Below are 13,302 nucleotides of genomic sequence, written 5' to 3'. Positions count from 1 at the left end.
AATTTATTACAACATGTGCTTGACATTTTTAATGGATGAACAAACATTTATTTATTGGACATCAAGTTTTTTAAGTGAGCTGAATGTGTAAGTAGCAATCAAAATAATTAGAGTTGTAACATCTGTAAGTGTACCACCCAAAGACATCGATTTCACAATTAAATTTCATTAATTAAACTATTCATTGGTTTTAAGAAGTTGGTAATTATTGCATTATCTGTTTATTAATATTTTCAAATATTTAATAGTTTCCTAGTCACTAAATTCATTGATAGAACTTTTTCTGGGTCTCATTTATCAGTGTAGGTTCACTAAAGTCTAGCTCCTCACTGATAACAACTACATACACAAAATAAAATATAGAAGACAATCTTATGGGAATTTGGAAGAATAATTAAATGCAGAGATAGTTGGAGGGAGCCAAAACTTGAAACATCCCATTGTTTTATGGTTTTTCCTTGATGGTGTTTCTGAGCCTTAAGTCAGAAAATTGCAGGTGACTAAAACTGGATCACTACCATCTGCCTGGTTAAAGGAATCAGGGAAGGAAATTGTGCAAGGAGAATTACAGAGTTGAAAGGGAACATTGAGAAGGCATAGGGGAGAAGGGGACTTCTTAGTTCTGTATATAAATTAAATCTCTCTCACTGACTAATGACCTATGAATGCATGAAACAGACCACATTAATGGCTAGCATACATTAACATTAATATTATGGGTTCTTGTTTCAAGCTTAGAGAAACACACTAAGCTCAGACACAAATGAGACAGGTAATAGGGAAAGGTTTAAGATTTATTTGGGGAAGTGAGAGAAATATATAGGAACATAAAGGCTTTATTAAGCACGAGGAAGTCAGAAATTTAAACCAGGAGTTCCATACCACACTTTCAGAGGGCAGATCCTGGGCCTTGTGCAAGTTTACATGCCAGATGAGGGGTGGAGCACCATGTGGGCAGGAGCTGCAGCAAAAGCAGGCATCAGGCAGGAGAATAGGGGAGGGCCCAAGAAGCTCCATTCTTCTTATTCACTTCCTAAAGGGGGCTGGTTATGTAATCTAGTTGACAGATGGGTGGGTACACATAAAATCAATAGGAGCAAGGGGGGAGTGGTGGTCTTCAGCTCATGAACCTAATTCTAATACCATATCATTAAGACAGAGCAACAAAGACCAAAGGAATTATACTTATATGTAACACTACACATGGAAGATGAGAGTGTCAGTAGTCTCATTCTAACCAGACCAATTGATGGTTCAAATAGAAAATACTGACATTTTTTTCCTCTAAGAAATATGACAGAAGCCAGAGTGTACATAACATAATCTATCAGAATCCAGAGTATAACGCAGCTTTACTCAACATTCAAAGAATTAGAAATGTAACTCATTTTCAATTAAAAAATTTATTAACAGATGCTAACTTGAAAGTAACTTAGGACCCGTGCCGTGACTCACTTGGCTAATCCTCTGTCTACAGCGTCAGCATACCGGGTTCTAGTCCCAGTTGTGGCGCCAGATTCTGTCCAGGTTGCTCCTCTTCCAGTCCATCTCTCTGCTGTGGCCTGGGAGGGCAATGGAGGATGGCCCAAGTGCTTGGGCCCTGCACCCGCATGGAAGACCAGGAGGAAGCACCTGGCTCCTGGGTTTGGATCAGCACTGCGTGCCGGGCCCTAGTGGCCATTAGGGGAGTGAACCAATGGATAAGGAAGACCTTTCTCTCTCTCTCTCTCTCTCTCTCTCTCTCAGTAACTCTGCCTGTCAAAAAAAAAAAAAAAAAAAAAAGTAACTTAGAGCCTGGAATTACAAGACAACAATTAGACATAATTTTCAAAACTAGATCTCATCATTAAATGATAATCCATTTTGAATAAAGTAAAAGAAGAAATTACAGCAAAATATTTTAATAAATATAAAATAAATTATAATAAATATATAACTATAATACATATAATAAATATAATAAATGTTATTTATAATAAAGTGAGAAAAATCATTGAATATGACAGAGGAAGGCTACAGGAAACTTAAACATTTGTCAATTTAAATGAGCATATCTGAAAATGAGAAAAATGAAAAGAATTCCAGGAACGTCTTTGAAAATAATTTTAGCACACCAAATGCAGGAATATTGTAAAAGTAGATATTATTTCATGAACAGTAGATTTGTTTCAGTAACAAATAAGTAAAGGAGTAAATTAACATTGAAAAATCAGGCAATACAATTTGATATTAGCATATTAAAAGAGTACTTAGGGTTGGGAAACACACCCATAAAAAGCTCAGTTAGCTGAGACTTCTCTCGCTGCAGATATCAGCTACAAGTTGAGGGATTGCAGACCACCCTGATTTCTGATCAGCTGGTGACAACTTCTATAATTTCCACTGCCCCCTCTTGCTTGATCCTTTCCTGTGGTGGCTCACAGAACTCAGAACAATGAAATGCTTATCATTTTAATCTGATCATAGGGAAAAGACACAATCAGAACCAGCCCAAGAGAAAGACACATTTATTTAGTAAGGTTTGAGGGCATCCTGAACCATTTGAGCAGTTCTATGGGTTTAGAGGTTTACCCCCAGAAACTGAGAGCAGAGGCCAAATTCTTTATTATAAAAGAAGGAAAATACAGTCACCATTGCAATAGGTGAAGGAAAAGCATATTGACAAAATTCAACGTCAACTAATGAAATGAAATTCCCAGAAAATCAGATATAGACTGGAATCTCCTCAATCAGATGAAGTAAAATCACATATGACATCCCTGTCTTGAAGGATGACAACTCTACTGGTCCAGCCACTGACACAAGGGAAGCATGCAACAATAACAAACTCAGATTTCACATGGAAACTGGGGCAGAGGTTTGGTATAGCATTTAAATCACTGCTTGTGATTCTTGCTTCCCATACCGAAGTACCTGGGTTCATATCATTGGCGTTACTTCAAGTTCCAGCTTCCAGCTAATGCACAGTATGGGAGGAACCAGGTGATAGGTCAGGTCCTTGAATCCCTGTCTTCCACATAGGAGAACTGGATTGAGTTCTGGGCCTCCGGCTTGATCTGATCCAGCCTTGGCTATTGTGAGAATTTGGGGAGTGAATAAATGGATGGGAGATTTCTCTCTGTCTGTCTCTGTCTCAGTTCTTAGGGTTTTAAATGAAAAGAAAACTATTCTTATTTTAAGATTACATAATTGATGTCAAAGTGAAATTGGAGAAGACCCCCTAAAATTTACACTGAAATGTGGCCCTTTAAAGTTCCCTAGAAATGCTATCTGGGGTGCCACATGTGCTACCAGAATTTGGGTTGCCCTACGATTTCACCATGGGCTTATTACTAAATCCCTGATATTAATAAGCCCAAGAGGGTTCTTGCCTAATATTTAGAGAAAAATTCTAAATACTGGCACAGATAAATGAGGCAGCATGTTATATTTTAAGCTTTTATTTAGTGAGAAAGATGCATAGGAGAGTGAGAGCTTTACTTAGGAGAGAGAGGTGAATAGGGGTTCATACCAAGCACCAGGAACCAGCTACATGGAAGAGCATTTAGGCCTGTATCCGGGCCAGGAAGCCTAGAGCACATGGCTTGAAGGCCATGCGCCCTGGAGGCACGGGGCTACAGCAAGCCCCCTTCTGACAAGAGGCCAGGGAAGAAGAGCAGTCTGGGCCACACTGTGTCCTGGCTTTTAATCCACTTCCAAAGGGGAGTGGTTAATTAACCTGATTGACTGGTGGGCACCCAGGTGTGGCCAGGCAGGGGAATGAGGCCATACAGAGGTGTGGCAAAGGCATCAGGTAGGGGCATGAGTTCACACAGGGGTGTGGCAAAGGTGTGGTCTTCCAGTTTACAAATCTAACAATTTTAACCTGTATGGCTGCCTACTTCAAAAGTAATTCAACAAGGGGAAATACAGTATTTTGGAAAATTGAATATACATATGAAAAATAAAGTCATCTTTACCACAGCCCATACCCAAAAATGACTAAGTGTTTTTCGATAGATATACACAAAACCCAAGATTGCAAAAAATAATTTGATTTTAATGAAAAACAGTTGGCCTCTGAAATACATATCTGGGAAAACTGAAAAACAAGCCACAGACTGCTTGAATATTTTCAGAGCTATTTAGCAGACAGAGTACTTATGTCCAAAATATGTGAAGAACGTTTATAATTCAGTAATTGTCGCTCCCCGTCTTCATGGAGGAATGACACAGGACCCTGTGCTGTTCTTTTGTCTGCTCGGCCCTTCCCGGGTTTGCTGCTGGTTCTTCCCGGGTTGGCTACTGACCCTTCCACCTCCATGGAAGGGTGGTTCCCCCTGCCACTTTCCCCACTTCCGCAGGGGAGCGACACACCGCCGGCCGGCTCTCTCGGGGGCTGCACAGGTGTTCCTTCAGATAGATGTTCCTGGTGCATGTTGTCTCTCTCCTCCTTTATAGTCCTCTTCCACCAATCCCAACTCTGCTACCCACACGCCAAGTACGCTGCTCTCCTCCAATCAGGAGCAGGTCCTGCTGTTTATTGGTTGAACTGGAGGCAGCTGTGTAGAAGCTGTTTCCTCCTCTCCCAGCGCCATATTGTGGGAGAGCAGATGCATAGAATAAGTCTTAATTCCAGTAACAGTCTAGTCCGAGTTGCTCTCCACAGTAATATAAAAAACTATTATATAATTGACAAAAATTTGAGAAGATTATTAACAGGAGGAAATATACAAATGATAAAGTGCTGAGTGACATTTATCTTCAGGGAAATGCAAATTAAAATTTCAATATTAAACCATTATATTTCCATTAGAATTGTTAAAGTCAGTGACTTTTACTCTGTATTTGTTACCATTTAGAGAAATTGTAATTCTCATATACTGGTGGTGAGAATGTAAGGTATACACCATTTTTGAAGTCTGTATAGTTCCTTAAAAGATTTCCCACCTCTAAAAGATACTTTTTTGGACTTTATGGACACAAACAATTAAAACAAGCTTTAACAAAGTTCTTATAAGTGGTAAGCATTTGGCACAGATGTTAAGACACCATTTAAGATGGCCACACTCCATATCAAAGTGCCTGCATTTAAGACTTCGCCAATTCTGATTCAAGTTTCCTAATAGTGCACATCTTGAGAGGCAGCAGATGATGGATCAAGTGTTTGGATCCCTGTCACCCCTATGGAAGGCCTTGTTGGAATTCTGAGCTCTTGGCTTCAGCCTAGCCCACCTCTGAATACGGCAGGCGTTGAGGGAGTGAACCAGTGGATGGATGACAAACCTCTCTATCTGTCTCTCTCTCTTTCCACATGTGTGTGTATCTGCATTTTAGATAAAAATGAAAATGGCATGGGAAAGCAGTAGAAGTTGGTCCAAGTCCTTGGGCTCTTGCACCCTCGTGGGAGACCTAGAAGAAGCTCCTGGCTCCTGGCTTCAGATCGGCACAGTTCTGGCTGTTGTGGCCATCTAGGGGAGTGAACCAGTGGATGGAAGACTTCTCTCTCTCTGTCTCTACCTCTCTCTGTAACTCTGTCTTTGATAAAACAAATCTTTTAAAAAAATAAAAATCAATTTAAAAAACATATACATCTGCCACATGACTCTTTACTTCCATTGTACTCAAGAAGAATAAAAACATATCTTCACAGAAACTTTATTAAAAATATTCAGACTGGAAAAAGAAAGTTCTTCAATTGATGAATACATTAAAATGTTTTGATATATTCATATTATAAGATACTATTCCACAATAAAAAGAAGAAACTACTGATGAACAAAACATGATAAATCTCAGTGGTAAGTAAAAAAGCACCAATTGATTTATGAAAAATTCAAGAAAATGCTGTTATATTGAAGATGACAAAATACGGACTATCTGTTGCCTGGCTTAGAAAGAAGCAAGGAACGAATCACAGGGTAGTAAGAAGAAATTTCTGTGTGAAGGAAATTTTCCATATATTGATCACTGTATTATTTTCTCAGGCATATCTATCACAGTAAGGAAATTTTACTCTTCAAATATGAGCAGTTTATTATGCGTAAATTAAACCAATTGACAAATGCTTCAAAGACATTCTGTGATCATTTTTATATATCCATGTTTATTTACATGAAGTTTCTCTTAAATGCTCTTACGTTCTGCTTTCCAACACGTTGCACTTTCTTTTCTTCTTCTGTAGTCCACATACTCCCTTGCTGGACCATCTGCAGCCTTCTGACTTCAGAAAATGCTTACCTAGAATCTTTGCTCTAAACTCTTTTTTACTCTGTGAAGTCTTTATGATTTCTATGCAAATGTTTTATATGGCTCTATCTTTACTGTTCTCTCTTGAAGCCTCATTGCATTTCTGCATGAATGATTAAGAGGATTTGGTAAGTGACCATGTACATTCTAATTTAGAGTTTGCTCTCTGAAGGAAATAAAAGTCATAATATATTCATATATATATATAAGTATATATATATATTCTTACACAAGTGAAAGCAGTTAACTCCTTATGTATTAGTCTTAAATTTTTAATTTCTTCCTAGTCTACTCTTTTCTTTGACTTCTACTTTAATTATTTAAAATAAAATAGATTTTTTATCTTACTATGTTCTCAAAATATAACCTTTGCCTTCAATTGCCACCATCATTGTGGCCTTCCATGATTTCTGTTCTATAGCACTGTAGGGTGACTGTAGTTCACAACAAACTTTTATATTTTATGGGGAGAACTAAAAGAGAGAGTCTTAACAGCTCTAAATATAAATAAGGGATAAAGAAATGGAAATGCTAATTATGTTGATTTGATCAGTATATATTTTCTAAACATATTTAAGTATCACAATGTACTCCGTATGGATGTACAACTATATGTGTTAGTTGAAAAAGAAAACAGAAATTTAAAATATATCATTCTGGTATAATATCATCATTATAAATTTTTAAAATGCACTAACAACAAATAAGCATCTGTCCACTGTTATACAACCTCATAAAATGACCCATTATTTATTTTTAAAATTTTTAACTGACACATAAAAATTGAACATATTTATGGCAAACCATGTGATGTTTCAATATTTGAGTACATTTTTTAATGTCCAATTAGGGTAAACAAACATCACTTCAAATATTTATCATTTCTTTATGGTGAAAGCATTCAAAATATTTTCTCCTAGTTCTTTTCCTCTTTTTAAAAAGTACTATTCAATTATAAAAACAAAAAAAATTGCCATTGGCAGCAATGTGGATGGAAATAAAGATCATCACATTAAGTGAAATAAGCCAGACAAAAATAAATACTATTTGATGTCACTCATATGTGGAATGTACAAAAACTGATCTTGTAGAAGCTGAAAGTAGAGTGGTGGTTACCAGAGTTGGGGAGACAAGGGTGAGGGTTAATTTATGGGTATTAAGTTGTACTTAGATAGGAGAATGGAGTTCAGGTGTTTTATTGCACAGTGGGGGTGACTTTAGAAGATGATAATGTACTCCCTGTTTTTCTTAAGAGTCTTATTTATAGAAATAAGTGCAGAGTCTTTACATAACCTGTCGGAGACTACATAGAGAAGTAATACAGATCCTGTATTAAAAATCAAACTCTTAAAAAAACTAAATCATAAAAAAATTAAGCTCTCAGTGATTTGAGAGGCAGGGAAACAGATTGATAGATGACAGATGATGGATAAGAAGATGATAGAAAAATGATAGAAGGTAGAAAGATAGATAGATAGACAGACAGACAGACTGCTGGTTCAATATCTAAATGTCCACAACTACCAGGTGTGGGTTAAGACTGAATTCAGAAGCCAGGAAGTCAATCCTGGCAAGAATGCATTCACTTAAGGCATCATCACTGCTTCCCAAAATTTGGCTCAGTAGGAAGGCGATTTCTAGCTGAGCTGGGTATTTAATCCAAGAAATCCAATATGTAACTCAGATGACTTAATCATAATTTTAAACTCTAAGCCAGATGCACATCATTATTTTTAAGTGAAATTCATATATCATAAAATGATTTTAAAGTATATTTTAAAGTGGCTTTTAGTAAATTCAGAGTTGTAGTACCACCATTGCTCTGTCGTCAAAAGTATTTCATCAACACTGAAAAACACTCCATATAATCATATAACTACTTACACCCCATTTTTCCCTTCCCTGATTCCATGGAAATCACAAAACTTATTTTAATTCCACAGATTTAGTCAATCTAGTCATTTAATATAAAACAAATCATATCTTATGTGACCATGTGTCTGACTTATTTGACTATGTATGATGTTTTTAAGGTTCATTTCAGTTTGATATTTGAAATATTTATTCCCTTTTTATGCATAAATAATATTCCACTGTGTGTATTAGGGTCTTCAAAAATTTTTTAAAGATTTATTTATTTTATTTGAAAGGCAAAGTTACAGAGAGAGGGAGAGACAGAGAGAGAGAAAGAGAGAGAGAGAGAGAATCTTCCATCTACTGATTGATTCTCCAAATAGCCACAGCAGCTGGGGCTGGGCTAGGCCAAAGCCAGGAGACAGGAGCTTCTTCCAGATCTCCGACATGGGTGCAGGTGCCCAAGCACTAAGGCCATATTCTGCTACTTACATTAGCAGGGAGCTGGATCAGAAGTGGAGCAGCCAGGTATAGAACCAGTGCCCACAGGCGGTGGCTTTACCTGCTACCCACAATGCCCACCCCATTCAAAATATATTGTGAAGTGATTACTATGAAAATACTATACACATATTTCAATTTTTTCACCAATATGAACTTTTTTTAAGATTTACTTATTTACTTGAGAGGTAGAGTTACAGAGAGAGAGAGGGAGATAAGAGATAAAGGTCTTCCATCTGCTGGTTCACTCCTCAAATGACCGCAATAGCCAGAACAGAGTTGATCCAAAGCCAGGTGTCAGGAGCTTCTTCTGTATTTCCCACACAGGTCAGGGCTCAATAACTTGGACCACCTTCTACTGCTTTCCCAAGCAGACAGCTGGATCTGAAGAGGAGCATCCAGTACGCAAACTGGTGTCCATATAGGATGCCAATGCCGCAGGCGGAGGCTTAGCCTACTAAGCTACCGTGTCAGCCTCCATGAATTTCTCTTTTAATTTCATTTTCCTTGAACTTTGGAATTACCCTTGACATACCATTATTTGTTCATTCATTTATCCTTTGAACATTTGAGCTGCTTCCAACAGCTCAATAATTAGCTGTTATTAATAATACTGCAATTACTGTATGGACATATTTCTGTATGGGCATATACTTATGTTTTGGAAACTTTGTCTATTATAACACCCTTTAATGTAACAAATTAGCTGATAATATATTAAATAGCTATTAAATATTCTACTGTCCTTAGATTGTGGACAAAATAGTTATCACAGTTTGTAAATAAGCTGAATTATTAGACCTGTGGATTTGATGAAAACTGAGTGTGAAATCTGAAGACTACTAATTTAGAATGAATACATTCTTGCTTGCTAATTATACACATTACTTTGGATGGTTTAAATTTGTTCCTTTAAGCATCTACAGACTATTCATATAAAAAAGTATATGTGCATAATCTATTTTGAACAGCACTTTCTGTAGAGTTAAGATTTAAAGATAAAAACTTATTGTTTCTGTTGTCATGATATTTGCATTCCTAAGGAAAAATATATTCAATTGCAAATTCAATAAAATAGTTATTTAATAGATGTTTCTTTTTTTTACTATGTGTTTCTTTTTTTTATCTTTTATTTAATGAATATAAATTTCCAAAGTACAACTTATGTATTACAATGGCTTCCCCCCCATACCTTCCCTCCCACCCACAACCCTCCCCTTTCCCACTCCCTCTCCCCTTCCATTCACATCAAGATTCATTTTCGATTCTCTTAATATACAGAAGATCAGCTTAGTATACCTTAAGTAAGGATTTCAACAGTTTGCTCCCACACAGAAACATAAAGTGAAAAATAATAGATGATTTTTTTTAAATGATGATGAAATCAGATCAGACCTATTGTCATGTTTAATCCCAGTGAGAGTCAAGTTGGGAATTGATAATTTCTTCTTCTTCTTCTTCTTTTTTTTTTTTTTTACAGAAGATCAGTTTAGTATACATTAAGTAAAGCTTTCAACAGTTTGCACCCCCATAGAAACACAAAGTGAAATATACTGTTTGAGTACTTGTTATAGCATTAAGCCTCAATGTACAGCACGCTAAGGACAGAGATCCTACATGAGGAGTAAGTGCACAGTGACTCCTGTTGTTGACTTTACCAATTGACACTCCTGTTTATGGCATCAGTAATCTCCCTATGCACCAGTCATGAGTTTCCAAGGCTATGGAAGCCCCTTGAGTTCTCCGACTCTTATCTTGTTTAGACAAGGTCATAGTCAAAGTGGAAGTTCTCTCCTCCCTTCAGAGAAAGGTACCTCCTTCTTTGAAGACCTGTTCTTTCCACTGGGATCTCACTCACAGAGATCTTTTTGCCAGAGTGTCTTGACTTTCCATGCCTGAAATACTCTCATGGGCTTTTCAGCCAGATCCGAGTGCCTTTAGGGCTGATTCTGAGGCCAGAGTGCTATTTAGGACATCCGCCATTCTATGAGTCTGCTGAGTATCTCACTTCCCATGTTGGATCACTCTCCCCTTTATTTATTCTATCGGTTAGTGTTAGCAGGTACTAGACTTGTTTATGTGCTCCCTTTGACTCTTAGTCCTTTCATTATGATCAATTGTGAACTGAAATTGATCACTGGGACTAGTGAGATGGCAGTGGTACATGCCACCTTGATGGGATTGAATTGGAATCCCCTGGTATGTTTCTAACTCTACCATTTGGGGCAAGTCAGCTTGACCATGTCCCAAATTATACATCTCTTCCCTCTCTTATTCCCTCTCTTATGTTTAACAGGGATCACATTTCAGTTAATTTTCAACACTTAAGAATAACTGTGTGATAATTACAGAATTAAACCAGTCATATTAAGTAGAACAGACAAAACAAAAAAAAATACTATGAGGGATAATGTATTAAGTTGTTCATTAACAGTCAGGGCTATGCTGATCAAGTCACCATTTCTCATAGTGTCCATTTCACTTCAGGAGGTTTCCTTTTTGGTGTTCAGTCAGTTGTCACCGATCAGGGAGAACATATGGTATTTGTCCCTTTGGGACTGGCTTACTTCACTCAGCATGATGTGTTCCAGATTCCTCCATTTTGTTGCAAATGACTGGATTTCGTTGTTTCTTACTGCGGTATAGTATTCTAAAGAGTACATATCCCATAATTTCTTTATCCAGTCTACCGTTGATGGGCATTTAGGTTGATTCCAGGTCTTGGCTATTGTGAATTGTGCTGCAATAAACATTAGGGTGCAGACCGCTTTTTTGTTTGTCAATTTTAACTCCTTTGGGTAAATTCCAAGGAGTGGAATGACTGGGTTGTATGGTAGGGTTATATTCAGGTTTCTGAGGAATCTCCAGACTGACTTCCATAGTGGCTTGACCAGTTTGCATTCCCACCAACAGTGGGTTAGTGTCCCTTTGTCCCCACATCCTCGCCAGCATCTGTTGTTGGTAGATTTCTGTATGAGAGCCATTCTAACTGGGGTGAGGTGAAACCTCATTGTGGTTTTGATTTGCATTTCCCTGATTGCTAGTGACCTTGAACATTTTTTCATGTGCCTGTTGACCATTTGGATTTCCTCTTTTGAAAAATGTCTATTGAGGCCCTTGGTCCATCTCTTAAGTGGGTTGTTGGTTTTGTTTTTGTGGAGTTTCTTGATCTCTTTGTAGATTCTGGTTATTAACCCTTTATCTGTTGCATAGTTTGCAAATATTTTTTCGCATTCTGTCGGTTGTCTCTTCACTCTCCTGACTGTTTCTTTTGCATTACAGAAACTTCTCAATTTGATGCAATCCCAATAGTTGATTTTGGCTCTGACTGCCTGTGCCTCCCGGGTATTTTCCAGAAACTCTTTGCCTGTGCCAATATCTTGCAGGGTTTCTCCAATGTTCTCTAATAACTTGATGGTGTCAGGTCATAGATTTAGGTCTTTAATCCATGTTGAGTGGATTTTTGTGTAAGGTGTAAGGTAGGGGTCTTGCTTCATGCTTCTGCACGTGGAAATCCAGTTTTCCCAGAACCATTTATTGAATAGACTGTCCTTGCTCCAGGAATTGGTTTTAGATCCTTGGTCAAATATAAGTTGGCTGTAGATGTTTGGGTTGATTTCTGGTATTTAAATTCTGTTCCATTGGTCTATCCATCTATTTCTGTACCAGTACCATGCTGTTTCGATTACAACTGCCCTGTAGTATGTCCTGAAATCTGGTATTGTGATGCCTCCGGCTTTGTTTTTGTTGTACAAGATTGCTTTAGCTATTCAAGGTCTCTTGTGCCTCCATATGAATTTCAGCATCATTTTTTCTAGATCTGAGAAGAATATCTTTGGTATCTTGATTGGGATTGCATTGAATCTATCAATTGCTTTTGGGAGAATGGACATTTTGATGATGTTGATTCTTCCAATCCATGAGCATGGAAGATTTTTCCATTTTTTGGTATCCTCTTCTATTTCTTTCTTTAAGATTTTGTAATTTTCATGGTAGAGATCTTTAATGTCCTTGGTTAAGTTTATTCCAAGGTATTTGGTTGTTTTTGTAGCTATTGTGAATGGGATTTATCTTAGCAGTTCTTTCTCAGTCATGGCATTGCTTGTGTATACAAAGGCTGTTGATTTTTGTGCATTGATTTTGTATCCTGCCACTTTGCCAAACTCTTCTATGAGTTCCAATAGTCTCTTAGTAGAGTTCTTTGGATCCTCTAAGTACAGAATCATATCGTCTGCAAAGAGGGATAGTTTGACTTCTTCCTTCTCAATTTGTATTCCTTTGATTTCTTTTTTTGTCTGATGGCTCTGGCTAAAACTTCCAGAACTATGTTAAATAGCAGTGGTGAGAGTGGGCATCCCTGCCTGGTGCCAGATTTCAGTGGAAATGCTTCCAACTTTTCCCCATTCAATAGGATGCTGGCTGTGGGTTTTTCATAGGTTGCTTTGATTATATTTAGGAATGTTCCTTCTATACCCAATTTGCTTAGAGTTTTCATCATGAAAGGGTGTTGAATTTAATCAAATGCTTTCTCTGCATCAATTGAGATAATCATATGTTTTTTTTTGCAGTCTGTTAATGTGGTGAATCACATTGATTGATTTGCGAATGTTGAACCATCCCTGCATACCAGGGATGAATCCCACTTGGTCTGGGTGGATAATTTTCCTGATGTGTTGTTGTACTCTATTGGCCAGAATTTTATTGAGGATTTTTGTGTCT

General features: G+C 37.4%; 1 pseudogene; it reads right to left on the bottom strand.

Annotated features, from left to right (window-relative positions):
- The window catches only part of LOC138850098 (small ribosomal subunit protein uS2-like), a 150,045-nt pseudogene that overhangs the window by 67,974 nt on the left and 68,769 nt on the right, over nucleotides 1-13,302 (bottom strand).

This window comes from Oryctolagus cuniculus, chromosome 6 (assembly GCF_051225735.1).
Source record: "Oryctolagus cuniculus isolate XC-2025 breed Fujian yellow rabbit chromosome 6, ASM5122573v1, whole genome shotgun sequence".
Lineage (NCBI taxonomy): Eukaryota > Metazoa > Chordata > Mammalia > Lagomorpha > Leporidae > Oryctolagus > Oryctolagus cuniculus.
The sequence above is the reverse complement of the archived record's forward strand: the minus strand, read 5'-3'. Positions and strand labels throughout refer to the sequence as shown.